Genomic DNA, 27,923 nt, shown 5'->3' on the forward strand with positions numbered 1-27,923 from the left:
GCCACTGGAAGCTTCTTCACGTTCGCTCCTAACTCATTTTGACAGAACACCAGAGGGCTTCCTGTCTTCAGAAATGAGAAGAGTTCCAGGTATCTGTTATACATTTCCTACCTCACACCTGGAATCAACCATACCCCAAAAAGCCCTGTTCCTTTTAATGGGAGGCTATATTTAGAAACTGTAATCTTACTGCTTTCCAGGGGTCGTCACTTCTGAGTTGGTCATTGCCTTTATCAATGGATAGAACAAGGAAATACATGTATAAATAATTGGTTGGCATGTTTATTAAGTATCTTTTAAGTACTGTTTTTCCCTATCATTTTTTCTTCTTAGATGTGATGTGATGTGGGCCGGGAGCGAATGGTCAAGAAAGAGTTCTTGAGATGTTTTCAGTGCAAAAAGGTGTTTTTATTGAAGCATGGGAACAGGACCCTTGGGCAGAAGGAGCTGCACTGGGATTGTGACAGCAATTGATTATATACTTTTCATTTGGGATGGGCTTAGGGATAGCAGTAAATCTCCAAGGAATTTGGAAGCAAGGCATCCAGGACCTTGAGGGGCTAGCTGTTGTTAAGATAAGGTCATTTACTACTGTCTAGTGAAAAAAAAGCATTAGTCATGAGACCCTTCAGATGTGTGTCAGTGGGCCATATGTTTGGAGGATGGTTGCTAACATATACCTTGGGGGGTAGAGATAAAGAGAGTTTCCAAAGGGATTTTTTATATGTTAAAGAAGACTTACAGAATCCTGGAGGTCAGGCTAATGTCCACCTAAGGTTGCCTTTTGCCTCTAGCAAAGTATTCACGTGGAGGCAGCTGAGTTCCTGGAGGAAGGTCACTCTGCCTATCGCAAAGACTTGTCAGGGGGCTGCAAGTTAGAAGAAAATTTAACTTTTCCCCTACATTTCTTTGCCTTTGTTCTCCACATCACTTCCACTGTTTTAGTTTTTGGTTTATCTTTTCTTGCTTCTTCTCCTCTTTTCCTTTCTTTCTTTCTTTCTTCTTCTTCTTTTTTTTTTTTGTATAAGCAAATTTTAAAAATATAAACAAACATTTATTCTCTCCCCCATAAGATAAAGATAGCATACAATACACGCTTTTCTCCAGCTTGCTTCTCTTCACTTAATATATGCTACAGATCACTAAATACGACTATTTTAAATGCTAAATAAAATACGAGTTCACAGGCTCTCATCCACGATTCCCAAATTCTCAAAGCTCTGAAAATCCAAAATTTTATTATAAGCTTGCAGCAAACTCATTTGGACAACAACAACAAAAAAATCAGACCCAAACACATGTAAAGTTATTTATTGTCTTTATTTTTTATACTTGTGTGCATTTATACTTGATACATTTTTAATGCTGGAATGTTTCATATATGAGTTGTTAAATAATATATGGCACATGTACTGCATTACCTTCCTGAAACCTGAAAATCAGGAATTCTGAAATATATTTGGTTCTAAGGATTTCAGAAAAGGCATACCGCACCTGTAAAATCTAAATCACTTACTAGTAACTTTTAGACACTTTTCCTTCTCCCAACATCTGTTTTTGGATTTCTTTTTTCAGTTTATTTTTTGTTTTTTGTTTTGTTTTAAGTAATCTGTATGCCCATTGTGGGGCCAGAACCCACATTCCTGAGGTCAAGAGTTACACGCTTCACCCACTGAGCCACCCAGGTGCCACAGAGTTTTTTTTAAAGAATTGTGTCTATAAAACTTAGCCTCCCATTTTAATATAACCAAGTAAATAATGTGAATCTCTCAGCACAACTTGAATGGAAACCAGAAACCCATGGTTTTTCCCTGCACAAGCCAAGACTGAGTGAGGTGGTAAGATTTCCCCGTAGGTAAAGTAACCCTAGTGGCAAAGATTTCTGTGACAGGCTTGAAGATTCAGCTTTTAAGTATTTTAAATATAATTTTAAGTATAATTATGAAGCATATACATTTTAAAGATAACCCTGGCTGGAGTATTTTCATAGAATTCTCAGCCTTTGTGGACCCCCCTCTGTGTTAGAGTATCATAGAATTTTGAGGTGGAAAGAACACTGGTGGTTGCTGGTAAGCATCTTCGAGAAACATTGGACCAACCATGACTTGAACAAGAAGCCGTTCCTAACTTTGCCTGTTGCTTTTATGAAGAACCATTGCATATATGGTACTTACAGAGGGCAGGTATGAACAATAAGTGTAATACTACCCTACTTTATTGCCAAGTGGTCAGAAGTATTACATTATAAGCTTTATCTGGGAGGTAACTTTTTCACAAGTGAATAAACAGACCTCTCTCCCTGGGACAAGTGTATAACCTGCAGAATCCTTGCCACCCCTCCTTGTGAAAGGATTATTTGTCCCTGCCCCATTGACAGAGCCGTTGAACTTGCCAACGGTCTGTGAGTGGAAATGATGTGGGCCACATCTGGAGAAAATCTCTGAGAGCCAGCATGTTATTTTCCACATGCTATTTCCCCTCTGTCACAAAAATGGCAGATCCAAGATAGAAACTGCTCCATCAGCCTCCATCTAAGAGTAAGCATGGCATGGCACAAAGCCACAACCACCCTGTGATGGACATGTGGTGTAAGTGGAGAATAATCTTAGTTATAAACCACTGAGATTTCGGGGGTGTTTGTTATCGCAGTATAACTTAACTTACCCTGACTGATCCCCTTGCCAATGGTCAAGCAGCCAATGGTTAAATGTGATAGGCAGCCCCAATGTCCTGATGAAATCCTCCAGTTTTTACTAGAGACGACAGTTATCCTTTGGTTTTCTAAAACTCACTTTCCTTACCTGTTCTATTTCTGAAATCGCGTGAGACACCTAATTAATACCTTGAAACTTTTTGAGATCCTGTACATATGGCAGATGCTAAGTACAATGGGACCAGTATCTGTAGATATTGCAAGTATTAAGTATTATAAATATGCTCCCCATCAGAGCGGGAGTGAAAACAAGGTGACTGAGAAATTAGTAATCTAGGAAGTAGAAGAAAGATGAAAAGGAGACAAGAAGTATGTCATGATGGATGAATTTGTTTGGTATTTTAATTCTCCTTGCTCTGAACTGACAGAGAGGACTTTGGCAAGAAAGGTGCTTTCATCAGTCTTTCTCATCTCTTTCACCAAAATGAGATAGGAAGATTTCAGCTCATGAAAAAAGACTTAAAAAATTAAAAAAAGACCACTCCTAGGATGGAATTTTTATTTTATTTATTTATTATTATTATATTTTTTAAAACCATTATGCCTTATTAATTAAAATATATTAAGTTCCCACATAGACTAAGCAATGCATTTCAAATCCATTCCATAATCCTTCTTCAAAATGCAGGATACAAGAATTAAAAAAGTATTCGTGTGCTGATATCATGACGTGGGGGTAGTTATTCTCATAAATTTCAGGCCCCAGGTAATTCTAAAGAAATGTGGATGTACAATTGTCTGCCGTTTTGGGGAAGAGTTAGCTCTTCTCTTTCTGTTAACTATGAAGACTTCTTCATTTCAACCACACCAACTCATTTTTCTAACTATTGCTATTATGAAGATATATCAGTATTTTACTGGACAGCCACCCCTTTTTCCTTAAACACCAGCTGGTAAAGCCTTTGATATACAATATTCAGGAAGTTTTTTAGTTTTAATAAATGGAGGAGAATGATGTTCTCAACACCTATTTCACATTAACTCCCATCAATGTTATAACCGCAAACAGCATCTCCATTTTAGGTTTTCTTCATATATTGTGTATTCTATTGTCCACCATCTTCCCTGAAAAACTAGATGCACATGAATCCCACACAATGAAGAAAGGCATCTCATATCTTTGATGCAGCAACAATGAGCCACATGGCTTCGACACCCACTGGGAATCAACGAATTTTCTGAAGTGATTTGACAGTAGAAATACATTTACATTTGCTAGTCATAAACTTCAAATAGGGTCAATGTAAAAAAAAAAAAAAAGAAAGAAAGCACACATTGAAATTAATTATACCTATGCAAAAACCCATCCACTGAATCCTTTGAAGCAGAGTAGCATATACATTTTCTAAGTGTTTAATGTTGCATTATCCCTTATAATAAGTATTTTGATGTAATGTCTGAATAGAGTGACTGATGTCCTGCTTTCTACTTGATTTCTGTGACATTTATTGACATTTGATGTTCAAGTAAACACTTTTCTGAATATTTGTATCTTTCAAGTTACTTTATTTTATGCACACTCTGGTGCTTACTAAAGTTATGTATTTAAAATGAAGGTCTTGGGGCGCCTGGGTGGCTCAGTCGGTTGGGCATCCGACTTCAGCTCAGGTCACCATCTCGCGATCTCGCGGTCCGTGAGTTCGAGCCCCGTGTGGGGCTCTGGGCTGATGGCTCAGAGCCTGGAGCCTGCTTCCGATTCTGTGTCTCCCTCTCTCTCTGCCCCTCCCCCGTTCATGCTCTGTCTCTCTCTCTCTGTCTCAAAAATAAGTAAACGTTAAAAAAAATTTTTTTTAATGAAGATCTTTCCTCATTCATTATGTTTGTAGGGTTTGACTCTAGTTTGCATTTTGGGGTGTTGAGTAAGGATTGAATTCCAGTTAAAGGCTTGGCCACTTTCTTTACATTTTACAGTTTTGCTCCTGGACGATAACTGATACTGAGTAAGTTGTGAGTTCCAGATAGAGGCTTGCACTAGGATGGAATTTTTAAAGTTCAATTTTAGCATTGTATCTTTTTGCTCTATATGTTCATATGAAAGTGGTGAGTTTGGCGATTAAAGGGCCTTCTCTCTCTTTTCTCTCCCTTTCCCTTTCTCTTTCATTTTGTTAAAGGAAAACCCTTAGGGCCAAGCTATCCTGTTAGTACCCAAGTCCATATAAGAGGGTGTGTTATAAAGGCTCTAGCTCAGATAGTGAGAAGTTTTAGATGGACTACTGAATTCTATATCCTCATGGACTGGGTAACTGTTAGGCCCCAGCATGTTTATTCTAATATCTGTGGATCTTTGAGGAAATTAATGAAGAGTGGGAGATGCTATGATAATAAAGAAGCTGGAAGAACTCATCCTTTCCAGGAATTCTATTTAGTGCTCCCTGTTATCAAAGTCACCTGAGTCAGTGTGTCTTGTGCCAGGAACATCTTGCCTCTACTGTCTGTGGAAAATAGAAATTTTCTCAACAACAACAACAAAATACCATGTGTATGTACCAGGAGTCCATAAACATTTGTTTATTTATTTTTATCTTTATTTAGTTAAAATTTTCTTTTTTCTTTCTTTCTTTTTGTGTTTTTGGTTTTTTTTTTTAGAAAGCACGAGCAGGGGAGGGGGGTAGAGGGAGAGAGAAAGAGAATCTCAAGCAGGCTCTATGTTCATCATGGAGCCCAACATGGGGCTCAATCCCCCAACTCTGGGATCATGACCTGAGCTGAAATCAAGAGTCGAACACTCAACCTACAGAGCCACCCAAGCACCGCCCCCCAAACATTTATCGAGTGCCTACTGTGTGCCAGAATTTCTAAGACTCATCCCCGAAATTAGCAGTTTGGAATAACTTCAGGATTGGCACAAGATTTCAAGTCATCTTGGACCCAACTCATAATTAGAGAACAATAGAAGAGATGGGAGTGAACCAGCTTAGCTTATAACATTTCAATTTAAAATGTGAATTGGAAAGTCAAGACCCACAGGTAAGCAACTCAATGGAAGAGGCTCTAAGTGGGCATGGGTCTGGTGGTCTCTGGACTTTTGGGCAGCCGAGTGGCCAGGATCAGAGGTGCAAATCCACTAGCTGAGATGCTCATGAACTCACTGACTCGCTCTGAGAATTTTTACTGCCATGTAAAACACGCATATCTTTTGAAGGGTAATTGCAATCCAGTAACTGCAAGGAGCCACACTTTAATGGACTTGGAAGTTCCAAAAGAGGCAAATTACTTTTTGAAGAACACGGAGCATATATATTTACAACCACAATCCGCATTCTTTTTCACTGTATGGTTCTGACACAATCGCAGGGAAAAATAACCTTCATTCCATCCTGGTGTCAGTATGAATTCAGTTCTTTAAATGGCCTATAATCTGAGGACAGCAAAATATCCTTTTCCTTCCATCAGCTTTTTCTTGCTCACAGATAGATGTTTGAACAGGTATGAGAGAAGTAAGTTCTGACAAGCAATAACTTGCAACTGCAGCCGTTTGGGGGGAAAAGGAATCAAGGTAAGTTCAATCCATGGCAAGTAGAAGCCTATTGGCTATTGTCAGAGAAGCAGGATCAAGGACCAAAGGCTAGCTCTCCACCCAGCTATAATTTACCACTTTATTACTTCCCCATAGCAGCCTGGAAGGCACAGGGAACCCTTGCCTTATGTAGAAACACTTCTCTGCTGAAACGCTAATTGGCCAGAGTCAGGGAGGTTAGCTGGGCTATTTCAGTGTTACTTACAAGGCACCAAAGACACGAAGGCGTTTTTATAGGCTAGAGCCGAACTCAGTTGGGCTTCACATATTGCTATTAAAAGATCATTTGTGGGGCTCCTGGGTGGCTCAGTCAGTTGAGCCACCGACTCTTGATTTTGGCTCAGATCGCGATCCCAGGGTCATGATATGGAGCCCTGTGTCAGGCTCCATGGAGCCTGTCTGGGATTGTCTCTCTTTCCCTCTCTGTTTCTCTCCCCCCACTCACATGCTATCTCTAAAACAATAAACAAACAAACAAAAAAAACAACAAACAAATAAAATAAGCATTTGTGAAAGGTGCTAAGAAAAAAGATTAAAGAGATAATTAATGAAACATATCAAAATAAAGCCTTGCCCTAATGCCCACTACCTCTGCCCCATTCTAAGTAAGGAACTTATTCTATAGCTCTTAGGGCAGGGTGGCAGGGTCATCCATTGATGGGATTTAAGTCCCAGTAGTGCTGTCTTTGATAGCATGTACTTTGCTGGGATTTGGGATCAGGTAAAATAGGTTAAAAACATGTGCAGTTCAGGAAATGGGGAGTTACTGATAAATGGCTTAGAATTTCATTAAGAACTGAAGGAAAATGGCAATGAATCACAAGAAGGAATGCTGCCACTTTCAGGTAAAGAGCTGGCAAGTTTTGATGATCTCACAAGACCAATCAGCTGTGCGTGCGTTCTCCATGTCGTAGTTATCTACTACTATGAGACAAGTGACCCCAAAACATAGCCGCTTAAAAAAGAAAACACAGGGGCGCCTGGGTGGCGCAGTCGGTTAAGCGTCCGACTTCAGCCAGGTCACGATCTCGCGGTCCGTGAGTTCGAGCCCCGCGTCGGGCTCCGGGCTGATGGCTCGGAGCCTGGAGCCTGTTTCCAATTCTGTGTCTCTCTCTCTCTCTGCCCCTCCCCCGTTCATGCTCTGTCTCTCTCTGTCCCAAAAATAAATAAACGTTGAAAAAAAATTTTTTTAAAGAAAACACAATCATGTATTTTCTCTCACAATTTCTGAGGGTCAGGAACCCAAGAGTGACTCAGCTGGTGCTTCTGGGTCAGGATCTCTCATGAGGTTGCTGTCAAGAAGTCAACCAGAGCTGTACTCATCTGAAGGTTCAACTGGGGCCAATCGACCTGTTTTCAAGATGGTTTGTCCCTGTTGCTCTTCTTGGCTGGAAGGCTTTCTTGCCAAGTGGACTCCTCCGTGGGGCGGCTCAAGTGTTTTCACAACCTGGCAGCTAGCTTCCCTGAGAGAGTGGCCTGTGAGTAAGGAGGAAGCCACAACACCTGTTACAAGCTTTCTCAGAATTCCTATGTGGTTGCTTCTGTCATATTCTCTTTGTTAGAACCAAAGAGCAACCCACACTCAGAGAGGGTGATTAGGACCCAACTTATGAACATAAGAGTAGCAAAGAATTATGAATGCATTTTAAAACTGCTGCAGAGTAGCGTGAGTGGTACAGCTGGTTAAAGTCCAACTTCAGCTCAGGTCATGATCTCATGGTTTGTGAGGTTGATCCCTGCCTTGGGCTCTCTGCTGTCAGCACAGAGCCTGCTTCAGATCCTCTGTCTCTTTCTCTCTCTGCCCCTCCCCTGTTCATGCTTTCCTTCTCCCTCTCTTTCTCTCAAAAATAAATTAAAAAATATATTTTAAAATCAAGTTAAAAAATGGGGCACCCGGGTAGCTCAGTTGGTTAAACATTGGGCTTAGGCTTGATTTCAGCTCAGGTCATGATCTCATGGTTCGTGAGTTCAAGTCCTGCATCAGGTTCTGTGCTGACAGCACAGAGCCTGCTTGGGATTCTTTCTCTGCTTCTGTCTCTGCCCCTCCCCTACTTGTGCTCTCTCTCAAAAATAAAATAAAACTTAAAAAACAAATAAAAAAAATAAATAAACTTAAAAGAATCAGCAGTAATTGGGTTCCTGGCTGGCTCAGTCAGTAGGGCATGTGACTCTTGATCTTGAGGTAGTAAGTTAGAGCCCCACGTTGGCCGTGGAGATTACTTAAAAATAAAATCTTAAAAAAATACTGCCACAGTAATGAATCACTGGAAGAAATTCTGTCCCTTTAATGCAAAGAGCTTGCTATTTTTGATTATCTAATATAAACAATCGTTCATGCACTCTCCATAGTTCAAACTTGGATCTTTCTTACATGACAGCACTAAAGAAGAATATCCTCCTAGGTGACAGGTGACAAGGAAAGAGTGAATTTGTCTGGAATTTTTAAAGAAAATAGAATTTCCCAGTTGACTGACCTGGGGACGGGTGGGTCAAAGCCATTCAGGAGCCTCGGGAGACCTGCTGCATTAGAACCACACCAAGTCCATTCCACTGGTATCAGATTTGCCTAAATATTCTTAGCTGTTTTTGTGGCTTGACCTTATTATGTTTTCTTCTACCCTTGATCAATGATGGTGCCTATTCTATGTTGTGCTTGTTCTTTGTGGGACCAGAAATTTGGGGAATGAGAAGTCTGACCACGCATAGAGTATAATGTTCAGTTCTAAGCTAAAAAAAAAAAAAAAAAAAAAAAAAAAGGCAAGAGCATCTGATAGAACAGGGTGGAGGAGACCCCTAGCTGTTCTGTGTGCAGAACCCTTGAGGACCCCTGGGCATTTTGACCTAAAGAATGTGCTGCCCATATTCCCTTGGATCTTACCATGGAAGTACTTGCTGGCTGAGTTGCAGCTGCCAGCCTATCCATCTCTTTGTTTGAGGGCTCTTTCTGAAAGCTGGAGCCCAATCTCTCTCAAGAGCAGCCCTCAACTAATAATTGATGGGCGCCGATGTGTAAATCCCCAGCTTCCTCAACCTTTAGGTGGGATAACCCTGAGGCCCGTATTCTATGCTGGCTTCCACGGTTTCCCAAGGACTGAGCTCAGGTTGTCCACAGTGGTCATTGGCTTGATAACACTCTTGTTGACTGCTTTCTTTTCCCTCTCGGTTCCCTCCTCCTCTACTGCTGCTTCCTAGACCCACCTCCCAGATACTACTTGCATTTGAGTACATCCTTATGAAAGAGTCTGCCTCCTAGAGAACCCAAATTAAGACAGTGAACGATGCGACCACAGTCTTCAAATGTATGGATGACTGTCATGTAGAAGAGTGATTAGATTTACTATTCAAATGGGAGACTTAGGAGGTGTCTGGTTGGCTCAGTCAGAAGAGCATGTGACTCTTGATCTTGGAGTTGTGAGTTTGAGCCCCACATTGGGCATAGAGATTACTTTTAAATAAATTAATTAATAAGCAAACTTTCAAAAATAAAGGGGGAGGCTTAGAACCACTGGATAGTAGTTATTAGGAGGTGGGATTTGGTTTACCACAGTTCAAAAATAATAAGATGCCCATGATGATTAATTTTATGTGTCAACTTGACTGAGCTAAGGGATGCCCAGATAATGGGTAGAACATTATTTCTGGGTGTGTCTCCAAAGGCGTTTCCAGAAGAGATTAGCATTTGAATCAGTAGACTGAGTAAAGACGATGCCTTCACCAGTGTGTGGGTGAGCGTCATCCAATCTGTTGAAAGCCCAGATAGAACCAAAAGGTTGAAGAAAGGGGAATTCACTCTCTACTTGGGCTGGGACATGCATCTTCTCCTGCCCTCGGACGTGGGTGCAGCTGGTCCTCGGGCCTTCGGTCTCAGACTGAAATAGCCCCAGCTTTCCCCGCTCTTCAGCTTGCAGACAGCAGATCATACCACTTCTCAGCCCTGAGAACTGCTGAGCCAGTTCCTATAATAAATTTCTTCTTATGTGTATTTATATCTATCCTAATGTCTCTGTTTCTCTGGAGATCCCTGACTAACACAATGCCTAAAAACGGATAGGGGTGCTTTGGGAAGTAATAAATTAAGTATTACAGGGGGTGTTTATGAAGAGGCTGGTTAACCACCAGGGGTAACTAATTGATATGAAACCTAAACTAAGTGCTTTTGAAGGTCAGAGGTGGGTTTACCATGATGATAATGAAGCCAAAACTTGTGGATTCTCCTCTTCACAGACCCTTTCAAGGCCTAGCAATGGGCCACACATTTCCATAAATGTGCAGATCTTTGTATCACTATCGATTAAGTGATACACTATCTTTGTATCACTTTGTATCACTATCTTTGTATCACTATCGATATTGACTTTTTTAAATTTATTTTTTATTTTTTTAATGCTTACTTATTTTTGAGAGCGAGGGAGAGACAGAGTGCAAGCAGGGGGGTGGGGCAGAGAGAGAGGGAGACACAGAATCCAAAGCAGGCTCCAGGCTCTGAGCTGTCAGCGCAGAGCCCGACATGGGGCTCGAACCCACAAACCGAGAGATCATGACTTGAGCCAAAGTCAGATACTTAACGGACTGAGCCACCCAGGCATCCCTAAACCCAGCCAAAATTTTAAATGTGGCAAAAGGAAGTATGTTATTAGAAACCCAAAAGGTAATCTGAAATAAAATGGTTGTAGTATTTCTCAGCTTTTTAGAGTTTCTATCTGTTGACATTTTTTTTCTCATTTAAAAGAAAATTCACTTTTGTACCTAATTTTGCATTCATAATGTGCCTTCCTGTTTCTTTTACTTCAAAGGACCCACATATGATTGGGAACTGCCACTGTCTGAGATACTTTTTGATTCTGAGATTCTGAGTCATGAATCTTTCTGCTTCCACAAGCTGAAGGGTAACTATGTTGTTTACTGTCTGATAAGGAATATTTTGTGGAGTAGAATAATGAGGTGTGTGGCCTTCTAGCTCTAAAGTGCAGAGAAAATTCCCAGACGTACTTTTATTTATTTTGTATTTATTTTTCTTTTTTTTCTTTTTAATTTTTTTTTCAACGTTTATTTATTTTTGGGACAGAGAGAGACAGAGCATGAACGGGGGAGGGGCAGAGAGAGAGGGAGACACAGAATCAGAAACAGGCTCCAGGCTCTGAGCCATCAGCCCAGAGCCCGACGCGGGGCTCGAACTCACGGACCGCGAGATCGTGACCTGGCTGAAGTCGGACGCTTAACCGACTGCGCCACCCAGGCACCCCTGTATTTATTTTTCTTATATTTTTTAATGTTTATTTATTTTTGGGAGAGAGACAGAGTGCGAGCAGGGGAGGGGCAGAGAGAGAGGGAGACACAGAACCCAAAGCAGGCTCCAGGGTCTGAGCTGCCATCACAGAGCCTGATGTGGGACTTGAACTCACGAACTGTGAAGCCATGACCAGAGCCTAAGTCGGACACTTAACCGACTGAGCCACCCAGGTGCCCCTATTTTTCTTATTTTTAAGCAATACATACATACACCCAGTGTGAGACTCGAACTCACAACCCCAAGATCAAGAGTCACATGCTCTACTGACTGAGCCAGCCAGGCGCCCCTCCCAGGCATGCTTTTAATAAAATCTTGAAATACAAAGTCAAGGCTGGCAAGACCCTCTGCTATCTCTCTATGACCTTGTCCCCTTAGAGGGACAGCATTTTGGATGCCTAGCCACACTTTCTACAAAGATCATATAAACTAAAGGGACTCTAGAAGAGAGTTACTGATAACAAAGAAAGCGAAATGGTAAAACTATTCTTTGGAATGCTTTCTAATCTATATGATGCTGCCCCAGGGATGAAGAAAGTCAGTGCTTATATAAATATGTATGAAATATTAATCTGAATGATCAACCTGAGGAGAAAACTGAATAATAAGACAGTGAAAATTGGCCAGTTACAAAAGTGGGTTAAACATTCCTTGACTGAACAGGGATAAGGTTATGTGGCTATAGCAGGAATTGGCAAACTATTGTGCATAGACCAAATTTGCTCCTGCCTCATTTGTAAATAAAATTTTATTGAAACAGCCATATTCACTTATTTACATATAGCATATGGCTGCTTTCACGCTGTAACTTCAGAGTTGGTATGACAGAGACCGTAAGGCCTGCAAAACGTAAAAAAAAACATTGGCTCATTGGCCCTTCATAGAAGATGTCTACCAACCTCTGGTCTAGAGCTAATCTTTGAGCTAGACAAAATTAGTTTCTGTGGCAGTTTGTAACATAGATATGTATAGGGAATGATTCTTAATCTGTAAAAAAATTCGCAGTAAGAGAGATCTTCATTTTGTTATTAGAACTTTAAAATTGAAAAAAAAAAAAACTTTGACATTGAAAGTTGTGAAGCTTCTCTATTCAGGCCAGGCTCTTAGTCATGACTGCAGAAGAGGAGAAAGATCACATTTAAAAGTAACGCTTAAAATTTTTTTAATGTTTATTTATTTTTGAGACACACACACACACACACACACACACACACACACACACAGTGTGAGCAGGGGAGGGGCAGATATGGAGGGAGACACAGAATCCAAAGCAGGTTCCAGGCTCCGAGCTGTCAGCACAGAGCCGGATGCAGGGCCTGAACTTGTGAATCGTGAAATCATGATCTGAGCTGCAGTTGGACGCTTAACCCACTGAGCCACCCAGGCGCCCCTTTGGTAAACACCTGAGCTCAGCTGCACCCATCTACCTTGCCTGCATCACCAACCAACACTGTCCCTACAACCCACTGTGTGTGTATGTCTGTGCATATGTACCTGGGTGCAGGTAAACGCACACACACACACACACACACACACACGCGCGCGCACACACGCACACAGTGGGCTATGGCTGCACTCGTCTGATAGCTCTCTATACGCCTTAAATTCATGCCTCCTATGTCCTTGCTCGTGCTGCTTTCATGCCTTTCTTGTGGCTTAAAATCACTCATTTGCCCCCAAACTCTAGCTGTGAAGAGCATGAAACCAAATTCATTTTCTTGTCCTTGGAGCGTGCTTGGGAAATGTGCTCCTCTGCTTCAGTCTCCTGTTTCTGAACTTTCATTCCCCTGCCTCTGGGTGAGTGAGAAGAAATTCAAAGGGTCCAATCAGTGCTCTACTGCTGTGGGTCTTCTGAGCTACCTTTTTAATACGTAGAGGAAAATCCTAAATTCACCGAAGTGCTAGCATCTGCAAAACACAGGGAGGTTTTCTGGCGCTCTTTCAGGCAAGAACTAGTCTTTCTAACTTCAGCCACAACTTCCCTGCGAGCTCAGTCAGGGCAAAGCTAACGTTTCATTCTCTGAGTGGCCACCGATGCACCCAAGGGAGCAGCTGGCAGATGAAGGTATGTAGCCTACGTTTATTATGGGAAAGAATGAATGAACATGGTGGTGTGGATATAGAGGAATTCTTGGTAAGGAGGTGAACTATTAGAATCAGATTGCTGTTTTACTGGCCCATTAAACAACTTGGGTATGTCTGGCCATTCCTCTCACACAACTTGTTTGCAGCGATTGCAACCCCATGGCCCAGGGCGGGGCTGCCATCTTGCACAACTCTGGTACACTCAGTGTGCAGGCTGACCCGCCATATGCAGCTGGCCTGAGGTAGTGCTAAGTGCATGGGTTTTGAGGCGCACATTCCCAGGTTTGATTTCCAACTTCAGCATTTACTAGCATACTGACTCTGTGCAAGTTCCTTAAATTTCTCCAGGCTTTTATTTGTTCATCCTTAAAATGGGTGAATCATACATCATTGTGTTGTTATAAAGATGATATGAAGTAAAGTATGACACTTAAGAAAAGGGCAGATGCTCAGGGCGCCTGGGTGGCTCAGTTGGTTAAGCATCCGACTTCAGCTCAGGTCATGCATGGTCTTGTGGTTCGTGAGTTCGAGCCCCACATTGGACTCTGTGCCGACAGCTCAGAGCCTACTTGGGATTCTCTCTCTCTCTCTCTCTCTCTCTCTCTCTCTCTCAAGATAAATAAACCTTAAAAAAGAAAAAAAAATGGCAAGTGCCTAATAAATAAGCTTTTTGGGATATGTGTTTGTGGTTAGTTGTGAATCTTCACTGGAGATTTACGTCGCTGTAAACGATCTTTGTATGGAACGGGTTTTGATGCTGTTATACGTGAACGTTACTGGATTAGTTCCCTAGGACTGCTCTAACAAGTTATCACAAAGTGGGTGGCTTTAACAATAGAAATTTATTGTTTCTCTGTTCTGGAGAACAGAAATCCAAGATCAAGGTGCCGGCAGGGCCGTGCTCCCTCTGAAGGCTGTGGGGAAGGATCCTTCCTTGCCTCTTCCAGCTTCTCCTGGCTTCTCACAACTATTGGCGCTTCTTGGCTGGCAGCTGGATTGCTTCAACCTCTGCCTCTGTCATCACCTCCTTCCTTTCTTTCCATTATGTCTGTGTCCAAATTTCCCTCCTCTTATGAGGACATCGGTCATTGGATTAAGTCTCACCCAAATCCAGTGGGACCTCATTTTAACTTACGTATATCTGCAAAGGCCCTATTTCCAAATAAGGTCACACACACACACTTACCTGGGCTTGAGGCTCAAACATCTTTTGGGGGGACACAATTCAACCCACAATAACGACCATGAACATAGTTTGGCAGGGAGGAGAAGATTCTCTTCAGGAACCCATAACCTTGGACAAGTCACTTAGCTATCTTTTGTCCTCAGTGTCCTCATCTGTACCATCCGTGAGATGAGGAGACTGGGTAATGTACTCGCTCACATCCCTCAGTCTTAATGTTTTATGGTTTTATGAAGGCTGTCAGATTCCAAATCCGGTAAACCCGAATTCCTGAGGTTCTTCTATAACGGTGGTCTGAGATAGCTGAAGGGAGGACATTGGCCTCGCGAGTGGGTCCTGTGGTGGGTGGCCTTCGCGGGTGAGTCCATTGGCCAGCGAGGATCCCACCTATGGTGCTCCCCTCCTCTGTGCCCCAGGAGCAGCTCCTTGACAGCTACGTTCAATCTATGAGGGCCCTTTCCCACCAAAATTTGTTCTTTATTCCCCCCTTTTTTTTTTCATTCAAAACCGCTGATAGTAAATTTGATTTTGACTTTTGCAAAACCTGCCTCCATTTCAGTAGATTGCTTTAGGGTCAATCTGTGTTTCGATCACTACTGTTGGCAAGTTTTGAACATATTAAGAGCCAGGATAGGACGCGCAGATTTTTTTGGAGGGGCGGAGCAGACAGGAAAGCCCACACAGTGGACTTCATATGTGTTTGTGTTCATTCCATGCAGAGGAAGATGTCCTTGTGGTTCATTGGCTTGACCATGGCCCTTCACATTCACATCTCACTTGAACCTGAAATAAGGGGGAAAAGGTCCTTTAGTCTAGCAAATACTCCATAAAGAAGACGATTTGTTTCACACATGTGAAGCAATTGAACATATTTATAGCTTGGAAGAACCTTTAGGATCTCCCTAGAGATTTACTGTTAAATAACTTCTAAATCCCAATGCTACTGGAGTCTTATAAGTCTTGCAGTTTTTATTATGAATGATATCATTACCTAGGAAATAACCGCCTGAACCACATTCTTTGTAAAAATTCTATAGAATATACCTCAGAAATATATATTTTTCTGTAAACAAGCATTAAACAATATAAACTTGCTAAATTGATTATGCAAATTTTGTAAAAATAAACAAATACAAGCTGCATAAATATTTCTAATATCTATATATTACATACGCCAGGAACTATATTTTACCCTTCTATTAAGTTTTGCAAGTATGGATTGAAAATAATAATGATGATGAAAATAGTCAAAATAGCATTGCAGAACTTTAATTGAGAATAATATAGTGCTCTGGAACCTGATAATGAATATAATAAATCTCACACCACAATGCAATTAATTTCCCGATTTATTAGGAAAGTGTTTGCAAAGGTAAAATTCAGCCTGGTTCCTATTAATACGCACTGACCTTGAATTAGTGGCATCTGAATTAATGAGGTTTTGTTTTGAGGGAAACTTTTTTTTTGTTTTTAAAACAATTTATTTTGATTATATTAAACTTTTTTGTGTGTGTGGTTGCATCCATGATGTCGTCAGTAACTCAAAGTGCCCACTCATGGGAGCCAAAGATGTCCCCCTCAGAGCCACACTGTCGGAAGCATCAATTGTGAAGACATGCCCAATTCCTGTTATTTGTGATCCTTGCGGGTTACTTTAATCCTGATCCAGTGGTTCCTTCCACAGTAGTCTGCTGTCACTGTGGCTGCGAGGCAGAGGGGTACCAAGTAAAGAGCTCAAACCCTGGAGCTAGACAGACCTGAGAGCTCAAGTGACATTTCCACAGCTTACTGGCATATGACCTTGGCCCTCCTTGACTTCTCTGGCCCTCAGGGTCCTCATCTGTAACATGGATCCTATTGCATAAGATAGTTAACGGATGGAATGGGATAGAGCAGGGACCCCACTCTTCAGTGTTAGCCAGTGGGGTGAACGAGCTCCGGGTCTCACTCTCCTGCCCCTGGCAGTGACTAACACTCAGAATCAGCTTGTAGGAAATGTGGATGGAACAAAACTGAAATCTCCACTAGATACGCAGGGGGTTTGTGGAGGTGAAAAGGAAATGGGCCTTATTTGATCTTACTGTGGGATAGTTGGTCTGGATTAGAGGATCTCACAGCCCTTTGAGGTTTAATGCTAGATGAGAAATACATGTTTCACTTCTGTCCCAGGTCCTGGCACAGAGCTCCTAAAACGCTTGGAATTTCCTGAGGTATAGGGGTGATAGGAGCATCTTTTGTTATTTATAATGAGCTCCTCTTAACTACTCAACCTGAGTTTCTGCTAATGAGGTGACTTTTGGCAGAATCCCTAGACAGCTTCAGGATGGGGGTTGGTGGCCGGAAAGACCAGGCCATGATTAGAAGGTTGGGACTTTCAGCCCTACTCCCTGACTCTGAGGAGGGAAGAGGGGCTGGAGTTTGAATTCAGTCACCAACGACCAAGGATTTACTCAATCATGCTGCCATAATGAAACCTCCATCCATACCCCCAAATGAGGGAGTCTAGGGATCTTCCAAGTTGGTGAACCCCTCCATGTGCCAGGGGGATGGTGTGCCCCAACTCCAGGGAGACAGAGGCTCCTGTGCTCAGGGCTCCTCTGGACCTCACCCTCTGGACCTCTTCATCTGGCTGTTCATTTGTACCCTTTATAATAAACTGTAGTAGTAAGTATAGCATTTTCCTAGATTCTGGGAGTTGTTCCAGGTAACCATCAAAACTGAAAGGGGGGCATGGGAACCCTAGAATTTATAGCCAAGTCGGAAGGAAGTGCGAGCAGCCTGGGCATCCCATTTGCACTGGCATTTGAGGCGAGAGTGGTCTTATACTAACTACTCGGGGTTGTTAGCATCTGCTAGATACCCAGTCAGTGCTGGAGAATCAGGGACTCTGAGAGCCTCCAGTGACCACTTCTGATAAGTTTTGCAACCAAACCCACCGTGTCTCTTGTTTTCAAACCATCACCTAGGAGGGGTGGCTGGGACAAAGTTTCTCAGGTGCTAGGCTGCTGCAAAGCAGGCACGTGTGTGTCTCTTCCCAGTTTCCAGTGTGTGTGTGCAATGACACCGATGGGGAGGGTCAGCTGTCTCCTCTGGACAGCTGTTACCAGATAGGCATCTTAGGGTGAGAAATCAATGGCCTAAATGAGCAACCGGGAGCCAAGGGTCAACAAAATAAGGACGTGGGTTATAAGCCAAGGGCTTCCTTGAAGGGCAAAAGGGGAAGCTGTGTGTAAGACCCCTCATAGGTACCCTACTTAGTATGACAGCCTTGCAGATATGTTCAAGACACTGGCTGACCCAGACTGAAAATATCTCCCTTGTTCTCCAGGATTTTCTCATTCACTACAATTCTTTCGGAAAGTGGGTAGGGTAGAACAAATGTAAATAAACACATAAATAAATATATGCCATCTTCATTATCTTGTTGCATCACTAGGATGAATCTCATTTTCAGGAACTTCCATGCCCCTCGGGAATCATGTGTCTACCCCTGTGGTTCATGTTTTCAATTTTGAAAAGCTTTTCCACAAACCATTTTCTTCTAGTTCTGGGCCTATGAAGCGAAATTAATTTACTTGCCTCCTTTCTGTGGTGTCAGCTCAGCCCTGTTAAGTTGGATGCTAGAGGACATGTGTTATAACGCTCCATGAGAACGAAAAAATGTTTTCCAGCTTGTAAATTGCTTTTTGTTTATTTAATTTTGTCTTTCACGGACTATATATTCAGCATATGCCTCTGGGGTCTTTTATACATTAACAATTCAAAAACCACTGACCTATAATCATATTAAAACTCCCATTTTATCTCCAGTTTAACCATAATAGAATCCTCTTACATGAGTTGGGCAGAAGCCTTGTGAATAGATAATCTTGCCTCTAAAATGCTAGGGCTTTATGAAGTAAGTAGGGATTATAAATTCAAATTGTGAGCCATTTTATTATTGTAGATTCTGTCATTATCATGCAATTACAAAGCGTTCCAAATTTTATTGGTTGATCCATTTAGCTATCTCCTGATCAGTTCAGTTGTCGTGTTTTGTTTTGTTTTGGTCGCTATGACTGACCCTGCTAACAGGAGAAAATGCGTGCAGTTCACAGTGCAGGTGACAGATGAGAACTGGGCATCTCAGTGATTCAAAATCAAGAGACCGTTTTCACAACAACTTGTATGGGTTGTCATCACTTAAGCATTTTGACCTTTTAAAAAGTAGCTTAAGCCTGGGACTTCTGAAGGGTAGGCTGAAATTTGTTTCTCCAGCTAAACTTGGTCCTTACTAATCATTGGGGCTAGTCCCTTTACCTGTTTCTGAGTGGAAAAGTGTTTGTTTAAAACCACAATTACACTGACTGTCTGCCAGGTTTTGATTATCCAGACAAGTCATAATGTCATCTTAATGACAGCTTGGTCTGAATTTTATTATTCAGTTTTATTGAGAGTTATGGGGGCAAAAGGGAGAGAAGTCTAAAGCTGCTGCTCTCCGTGGCCATTCAGTCAACCTTTTGTGTGGCTGTTTATTTGATTTGATTTTTGCACCATTATTTGGATTACCATGTAGTTAAGCCAGCCGGGTCATTACAACTGCTAACAGAATCAACTACGTAATAGCGTATTTCCTTGACCGTGTTAGGACAAATGAGGTGACATTGTAAGATTGTGTAACTAGTTTATTAAATGCAATGATCTCAGTGGATACAAACAGGACATGGCGCGATTTCTTTTTCCTTTCATGGCGTTGCCGGATCTCTGCTCCCTGATCCATGATGGCACAGTGGACACATCTCATTGCTTAGGAGTGGCTTTCAGTTATAAGAATAATCTCACTTAAGTAGCTGTGACTCATTTTCAAGGGTTAAAGTGTCTCTTCTAGTCGAAATCAAAACTTCAGTCTCCCATTCAGTCCAGAGCTTCTTCCTCCCGGACTCTCAGCCTCACCCTCTGGGCTCAGAGACCCAGCAGGGAAGGATGGGTCTTCTTCCTCGTTTCTTTGCCCTCCTAATGTCTTTTTTTTTTTTTTTCATGTTTATTTATTTTTGAGAGAGACAGAGACAGAATGTGAGTGGGTTAGGGGCAGAGAGAGAGAGGGAGACACAGAATCCGAAGCAGGCTCCAGGCTCCGAGCTGTCGGCACAGAGCCCGACGTGGGGCTCGAACTCACGGGCTGTGAGATCATGAACTGAGCCGAAGTCGGACGCTCAACCAACTGAGCCACCCAGGCGCTCCATCTCCCAGTGTTTTCTTGAGGACAACCCAGCCTCTCTGGTGGGGGCTGAGGCGGGGGTGGCTTTCAGTTCCCTCCCATCTCTGGCCTGGAGTGGAAGGAAGCCTTCCCTCTTTCATTTGGTAACTTTCTCTAATTACTCTTTCTTATTTCTAGTCTTTCTTAAATAGGCTGCAGATGGACTTAGGACAACAAGAAAAGTCCCATCAAGCATCTGTTTACAGACACAGACATCCCAGCACACGTGGATTCCAGCGTAGAAACCTCAGCTCACATGATTAGAGAGATCTTCAAAGAGCAACATTGTTCCTAGAAGCTCTTCCGTTTACTAGGAAAGAGGTGACTGTAGAAAGCGGGTGTTGAGAAGAATAGCCCATATGGACCCCTGGATGCTGTTATTTTGCCTTTTAGGGCTCAGAGGATCTGGGTGTTTTCTTTGCTGATCTCCCTTGTGCATGTGATCAGGTGACATTGGTGTCTGCACTGATAGGGGTGGCTTCTACTTCTCACGGACAGAATCAGGGCCATCTGTCTCCTTTTGGTACCACCTCTTGGGTAGTGGGTGGTCCAAATAATGTGGAGAAGAGTCCTGAGTTTGTGCTGTCTCTGCTTTAATTTGTGTACATTTTCCTTTAACTACTCTGCTGGGAACATTAAATCAATGTGGATGATTTTTGAAGAATGTAATCTAGAAAATTCAATTATTTAGCGCCTGGAAGGGTTTCAAAGATTAAAATGCTGTGCAAAAATGTGTAAGCATTTATTATTAAAATTAAACAAATGTTTTCTCCATGCAATTAAATTGCATTGTCAAAATGGTGTGTTTGACTCCTCCAAACACATTTTGTGTTATTTTTATTTGGACTTTTTCTAATGCTCCCAGGCAGAATTAGAAACTTCTCTCCTCTGTTGCTCCCATAGCTTTGTCTTTATACCCCTATTTTAGCTGAATTCAATTCAATTTGATTTTATTTAGTTTCAAATAACACTTATTAAGTGTAAACTCGGTACTAGTTACGGTTCTGGGCTCCAAGGAACAAAACGTTAAGTTGTACCTTTCATCAAACTACAAGAGTGTGTGTGTGTGTGTGTGTGTGTGTGTGTGTTTTAACTTTAATGCAGTTAGTTCCCTGGTAACAAAATTCAAAGGAGGCAGAGGGAAGGGAATGAATGCCTATCAGCATTCCAGGTGCTGACAGCTTCAAAGATGAATGATTTTGATTGCATTGAATTAACTATGAAAGCTTTCAGCAAAACTGAGTCCTTTCCCTTTTGGAAGGATTCATCTTTTTTTAAGTTTATTTTTGAGAGAGACAGAGAGAGAGAACACAAGTAAGGGAGGGGCAGAGGCAGAGGGGGACAGAGGATCTGAAGCAGGCTCCATGCTGACAGCAGAGAGCCCGATGCAGGGCTCCCACCCACGAACTGTGAGACCATGACCTGAGCCAAAGTCGGACACTTACCCAACTGAGCCATCCAGGCGCCCCTGGAAGGATTCAAATCACCGTGGATGGGGAGAGAAAGGACTTCTCCCGCCTACCCCCATGGAAGAAGCACAACAGAGAAGGATGGTGGCAAAACTTGCCTTTCGTTAGTTTTGCCCTTGAAATTGGTGAATACAGTTCTGCAAATTGGAAATATTTCCTAGGTTTCCAGGTTGCTCAAGCTCCCAGCAACTGGGCCAGGCATGATGGCAACTTTCTTCCTAAAGTCAAGCAGTTTTCTTCATTTTCTCATATAACTCCGACTTGTTTACAGAGGGGTGATCCTGAATATTCAGCTGATATTCAGAAAAAAATATTGGTAAGGAACAGCATTCATGGTTATAAAGTCATTGCAAAGATAAGAATTGCAACATCAGGATTTTGGCCTCGACCTTTGAGTATGAGCAGAGATTTTTTAAGAGGGAAGGACATCAAATAAACTAAACTAAGCCCCCCAAAATTGTGTATTAAAATTACAATACAAAGAGACAGGATAATAATCACAAACCATTTGCCTGTGTTAAAAAGCGCAGGATAAGGTCACCCACATTGTAGATACTTATTATTGAAAGTTCGGATTCTGAAAAGGATGAGAAAAACATTTTCTTGTTTTCTTCTCATCTATAAACCTGTGTCACAGCCTATTCAAAACTCCTCAGAAGCAAAAACACTTTTGAAACGACTTTTGTGAGGCTGCAAGTTTGATAGAATACGAGGTTAACTGAGTGTAAAAGACCAATAAAATAAATAAATGGTGAAATATAGGGGCAAAAGAAAATGAAGGGAAGGATCACAAAATGAATGGGGTAATTGCCTTTTTTACGTGCCCTGGAACAAATATGGAGGATGTGAATCTTCCTCCTTTGAGAACTTGAGAGAATCTATTAGTAAATGATCTGGTTCTGGAGCCTTATTAGGAAGTAGTTCTTTGACAGTTCTTGTTATTGCTTTACTAGTACATTATGGTATTTCTAGTTTCAATTTTGGAAATTTCCGTTTTTTTAGAAAATTGCCAGATTTTGAAATTTATTAGCATAGACTTGAATATGGTGTGAGAATTGCATATGCAAGTCTATGCTTATCTATTTAAAGTCCCCTCCATATTTGTTGTCGCATACTTCCCCTGTTCTAAATTTGTGGTGTTGTTTTTATTTTTTTCTTCATTTAACTTTTCAGATATGGACTACTTTGCTTATTTTTTCTCACATACAAAGTTCTCGAATTTGTTGACCAATCCCTAATTTTATTAATTTGGGCTTTTTACCTCAATTATTTTCTTCCTTTTCTTTATTTTAGGTATCTTGTAATCTTCTTCTAGCTCCCACATTCAAATGACTAGATTTTCTTTTTTCAACCTTTCTCGAATAACAGTTAAAGCTTTTAAAACGTCAAACTTGTTTCTGGGCACAATTTTGGCTAAATACCTTAAGTTTTAATATGTGTGGTTCTAATTTCTGTTTTTTCTAAATACTTTGTATTTTTATGGTACCATAATAGAATGTGTATTAGATGTCAGATGGTGGAGTGTTTTTTGTTTAAACTTCTATTACTTTGAGAATGTGACCTATAATATTTTTGCTATCTGGAATCTATTGACATTATCTTTTTTTCTTCCTACATATTTAACTATTTGTGTGTGTGTGTATATATATATATATATATATATATATATATACACATACATGTACATGTACACGTGTGTGTGTATTCCATGGATACATGTAAACTAGTATTCTTAAACAAATACAATTGTTAATTCAACCTTTCTATATACATTAGTCAAATACATAATTCTTTCTTAATTCTAGATTTCTTTCTTTACAGTATCTTCCTCATTGGTATATACATACATTTAGGTCTCTACCAGCCTTAGAGACTTTTTTCAATGCTGCTACTCCTTTGAGGTAGTTCTGGCTCTCACCTGCACTGCACTGATAAGTGTTTAGAAGAGTCAGGTACTGTATCCAAAATCTATAAAGAACTTATCCAACTCAACACCCAAAAAACAAAAATAAGTGACGAAATGGGCAAAAGACATGAACAGACACTTTTCCAAAGAAGACATCCAGACGGCTAACAGACACATGAAAAGATGCTCAACATCACTCATAATCAGGGAAATACAAATCAAAACCACAATGAGATGCCACCTCACACCCATCAGAATGGCTAAAATTAACAACTCAGGCAACGACAGATGTTGGTGATGATGCGGAGAAAGGGGAACACTTTTGTACTATTGGTGGGAATGCAAACTAGTGTAGCCACTCTGAAGAACAGTATGGAGGTTCTTCAAAAAGTTAGAAATAGAACTATCCTATGATCCAGCAATTGCACTACTAGGTATTTATCCAAAGGATACAAAGTGCTGATTTGAAGGGGCACATGCACCCCAATATTTATGGCAGCACTATCACCAATAGCCAAATAACGGATTGAGCCTAAATATACATTGACTGATGAATGGATAAAGAAGATGTGGTACACACACACACACACACACACACACACACACACACACACAATGGAATATTACTCGACAATCAAAAAGAATGAAATCTTGCTATTTGCAGCAACATGGATAGAAGTAGAATGTATCATGCTAAGCAAAGTAAGTCAGAAAAAGACAAATATCATATGATTTCATTCTTATGTGGAATTTAAGATACAAAACAGATGAACATAGGAAAAAGAAGATAAAAACAGAGAGAGAGGCGAACCTTAAGAGACTCTTAAATCCAGAGAACAAACTGAGGGTTGCTGGAGAGGAGAGGAGTGGGGGATGGGCTAGATGGGTGATGGGCATTAAGGAGGGCACTTGTTGGGATGAGCACAGGGTGTTATATGTAAGTGATGAATCACTAAATTCTACTCCTGAAACCATTATTAAGCTGTATATTAATTAACTTGGATTTAAGTAAAATAAAAGTAAAATAAAACTATGTTAATAAAAAAAATAAATTGAGAAGAGGTTAAATAAAGTACAGATCAGAATAACCAGAATAAAATTTGAATTAAAAAAAGGAATCAAGGGGCGCCTGAGTGGTTCAGTGAGTTGGGCATCCGACTTCAGCTTAGCTCATGATCTCTCGGTTTGTGGGTTCGAGCCCCATGTCGGGCTCTGTGCTGACAGCTCAGAGCCTGGAGCCTGCTTTGGATTCTGTGTCTCCCTCTCTCTCTGCCCCTCCCCTGCTCATGCTCTATCTCTCTCTGTCTCAAAAATAAGTAAAAACATTAAAAAAATTTTTTTAAAATAAAAAAATTATAAAAGGAGTCAGGTACTCTTACCAACTCCAGTACCTCACTACTCCTTTTCTTTTTTTTCTTAAAATTTTTTTTAATGTTTTATTTTATTTTTGAGAGACAGAGTGAGACAGCATAAGTGGGGGAGGAGCAGAGAGAGAGGGAGACACAGAATCCAAAGCATGTTCCAGGCTCCGAGCTGTCAGCACAGAGCCCGACGCGGGGCTCAAACCCACAAACTGTGAAATCATGACCTGAGCCGAAGTCGGAGCGTAACAGACTGAGCCACCCAGGCGTCCCACCCCTCTTTTCTTTCTTAAAATGCAAACTGTTAAACCTCCTTGGAGGGCACACCCTGAGGAAGGTGTAGAGGTGTGAGCAGATGAGATCTATGATGTTAAAGAGCTTGTGCTGGATTTGAATTTCGAAACTCTCATCAAGATTCTCTGACTTGGCCCGGTAGAAGTCAGCGTCATCCCAAGGCTGGTTAGGAAGAGTGGAGAACAAAGGCAGAGTAATGGCTTCTCAGACCAGAGCTTCTATTACATCTTCCCTTCTTTTGCCTTTACCAGCAAAGAAAGAGTGGGAGGGGGGAACCTGACACTTTGAGCATCTCTGGTGTTGAGCATACAAGAGTGGAGAGCAAGATCAGTCTCCATGAAGCTGGAAGGTGGATACCACAGAAAGCTTTTTCTAGTGACCCAGAGAAGGAGAAAAAGAAGCTTGGCTGATTATTTGTAGCTGTCAGGTCCTCTATCCAAGGTGGGGCGTGCTGTGTCCTCTCCGCCTACTCATGGAGACATTGCTACCCTTTTTATGGACTCTCAAACCCCTGCCTTGGCAGACAATTCTTATCTGTGTTACAGATAAAATTTTTCTGGGCACTACCTCACCCTTTCTCAGCCCCAGCTGACACCTTACAACCATGTGAAAGATCCAGAGCCAGAACCACCTCGCTCAGCCACTCCTGGATTCCTGATCCCCAGGAATGGTGAGAGATAATACTTGATTTGGGGGGAAGCTTCTAAGTTTGGGGGTAACGTGTTACACAGCAGTAGGTAACCGTTATAGTGCACAAGAGCTTTACAAAGATGTGCAATGAGGGTTAAAAGAAAGAGGGGTCATGTCCCCATGGGAGGATAGTAAAAGCCTCCAAAGGAGGGGCATGGCATTTGGAACTGGTCTTGTAGAGAACTGAGCATCTATGTGCATATGGAGGAGAGAGAAGAAACATTTCCGGAGAAAGGACAAGGAGATAGAAAAGTGAAGGTCATGCTCCGGGCAAAAGACAATCTCCACGATCTGCAATCTGTGGTGCAAATAAGGACTAGTGGGCGATGAGGCAGGTAAGGTGGGCTGACACAGTAAAACACCTGTGTGGATCCTTTTTCTTGCCTAAACCACTAAGGGCGGTCATTTGCCCCTTGCACCTCTTCTCTTTCTTTATGGAGTTCCCTGGTGATCTCATTCACACCTAAATTTTAACCAGTTTCTACCTGGTTTGCTTTAAAATCTAGCCCAGACCTAACCTGAATGATTCAGTCTCTCACTTCCAAATGCGTGCTGATCTTTCCCACCTGGATATGCCACCAGTATCCCAAATAGTTTTGGCTCCTAAATTCATCTTCCCCTCCAGCCATCCTCCGTAACTGACCACCTTAAACCTCAAGGATGGCACTGCTACTGGTTGTTTTCCCAGAGACCACTAAGTGGGGAAAGTTGTGGGAATCCAAAAAGAGAAGTCTCCTGTGGAGCATTTCCAAGGATGCAATTTAATGCCATTGAATGGAAGTCTGTGGGACAATGCAGAGGAAGTAAGGTCTGTATCGCTACCCTTAGAGTTATCCATCCCCTTGCCCCAGCACGTGTGCTACACTTACCTGTTACCGTCTGTGGATGACTATTTGAGATCCCGTCACAAGCAGCCATTTTCCATTGATTCTAACCCTGAATGCAGCTGCATGTATCGAATTCTGCACTTGGTGAGATGAGGTTCTTGGGAAGGACAGTCCCTTGGGCTGAAGACCTTATCATGCCATTTGTATTTTTCTGCAGTTCGTCATTGGATCTCATCACCTCTGCCTCCCCTTCCCTCTCCAGAGGTTCGCAGCCTGGCTGCAGGTTAGAATCTCTGGGTAGCTTTCAGGAACTCCCTCACCTAGTCCGCACTGAAGACCGATTAAGTCACAATATCTGGGGCTGGGGCCTAGACATCTTATTGTTTGGAAGTTTATCCTGTGCCTCTGATGTGTAGTCTGGTGGTACTGGTGGATGAGAAACAGCATTGCCTGGGGACCTGATGCTGACCTAGCCTTTAATTCCTGGGGAAATCATTCACACTTTCGGAGAATCAATTTGCAATTCTATAGAAGGTGATAATATTTGCCTAGCAGAATTATTGAAGGGGCAAACGAAATAGTGGTGTGAAAAGCCATGGTAACTGTAAAGAACTAGGTACTGTTATTATGATTGTCACACTCCTGCTGCTCCCAGTCTGATTCCAGCCCTAATCACCTTCACAGGCACTAGGACTCTTTAGCTGTGTCCGTTGCCTCCAGGATCTCTGCCTCCAATTCCTCCTGCACACCAGGGTCACATCAGCTTTTCTAAATTCCGCTCGTGCTCAAAGACTATCCTACTTTCCATTTCCCATCAAACCGATACATCCTCACGTTGAAACCCAAATTACTTTTGTAACCTTATCTTCTATTTCCTAAAAGGGTTCATCTGCATCCAGATATCTAGCCAGCCAACAAATGTCTTGAATTTCTGCCATATGACAGCACTGAGCTACAGCTCTGGGGTAATGCAAAGATGAACCAGAGGTAAGTGAACCAAGAAGGTGACCATCCAGAAGCTCATATAAATGCTTCGTTTTAGTTAAATATAATTTCGGAAGAGCAGAGAATGCCTGAAATTCAATAAAAACAAAAAACAAACCACCTAATTCAAAAATGGGCGAAGGACTTGAACAGACACTTCTCCAACAAAGAAGACATACAAATGGCTAATAAGCACATGCAAAGATGTTCAACATCACTAATCATTAGAGAAATACAAATCAAAATTACAGTGAGATACTGCTTCACAACCACTGGACTGGCCACTGTAAAAAAGAGAGGCAGAAATATGTGTTGGCAAGGATGTGGAAAAATTGGACCCCTTGTGCACTATCGGTGGGAATGTAAAATGG

The 27,923-nt window shown here is 41.7% G+C and overlaps 1 long non-coding RNA gene across 4 annotated transcripts in view; it reads left to right on the forward strand.

Annotated features, from left to right (window-relative positions):
* LOC121032855 (uncharacterized) overlaps positions 1 to 27,633 on the forward strand; it is a 72,850-nt gene extending 45,217 nt beyond the window's left edge. For 2 of the 4 annotated variants that reach the window (XR_005791556.1, XR_005791553.1), the window contains one exon: positions 20,160 to 21,342. This is a non-coding gene — a long non-coding RNA (uncharacterized LOC121032855). Of the gene's footprint in view, positions 1 to 20,159; positions 21,343 to 25,596; positions 25,722 to 26,429; positions 26,534 to 27,450 lie in introns of those variants that run through there. The other 2 variants (XR_005791554.1, XR_005791555.1) reach the window with 2 other exon arrangements.
* The last annotated feature ends 290 nt before the right edge of the window (positions 27,634 to 27,923 follow it).

This window comes from Herpailurus yagouaroundi, unplaced genomic scaffold (genome assembly GCF_014898765.1).
Source record: "Herpailurus yagouaroundi ecotype Mexico unplaced genomic scaffold, PumYag 142, whole genome shotgun sequence".
Taxonomy (NCBI): domain Eukaryota; kingdom Metazoa; phylum Chordata; class Mammalia; order Carnivora; family Felidae; genus Herpailurus; species Herpailurus yagouaroundi.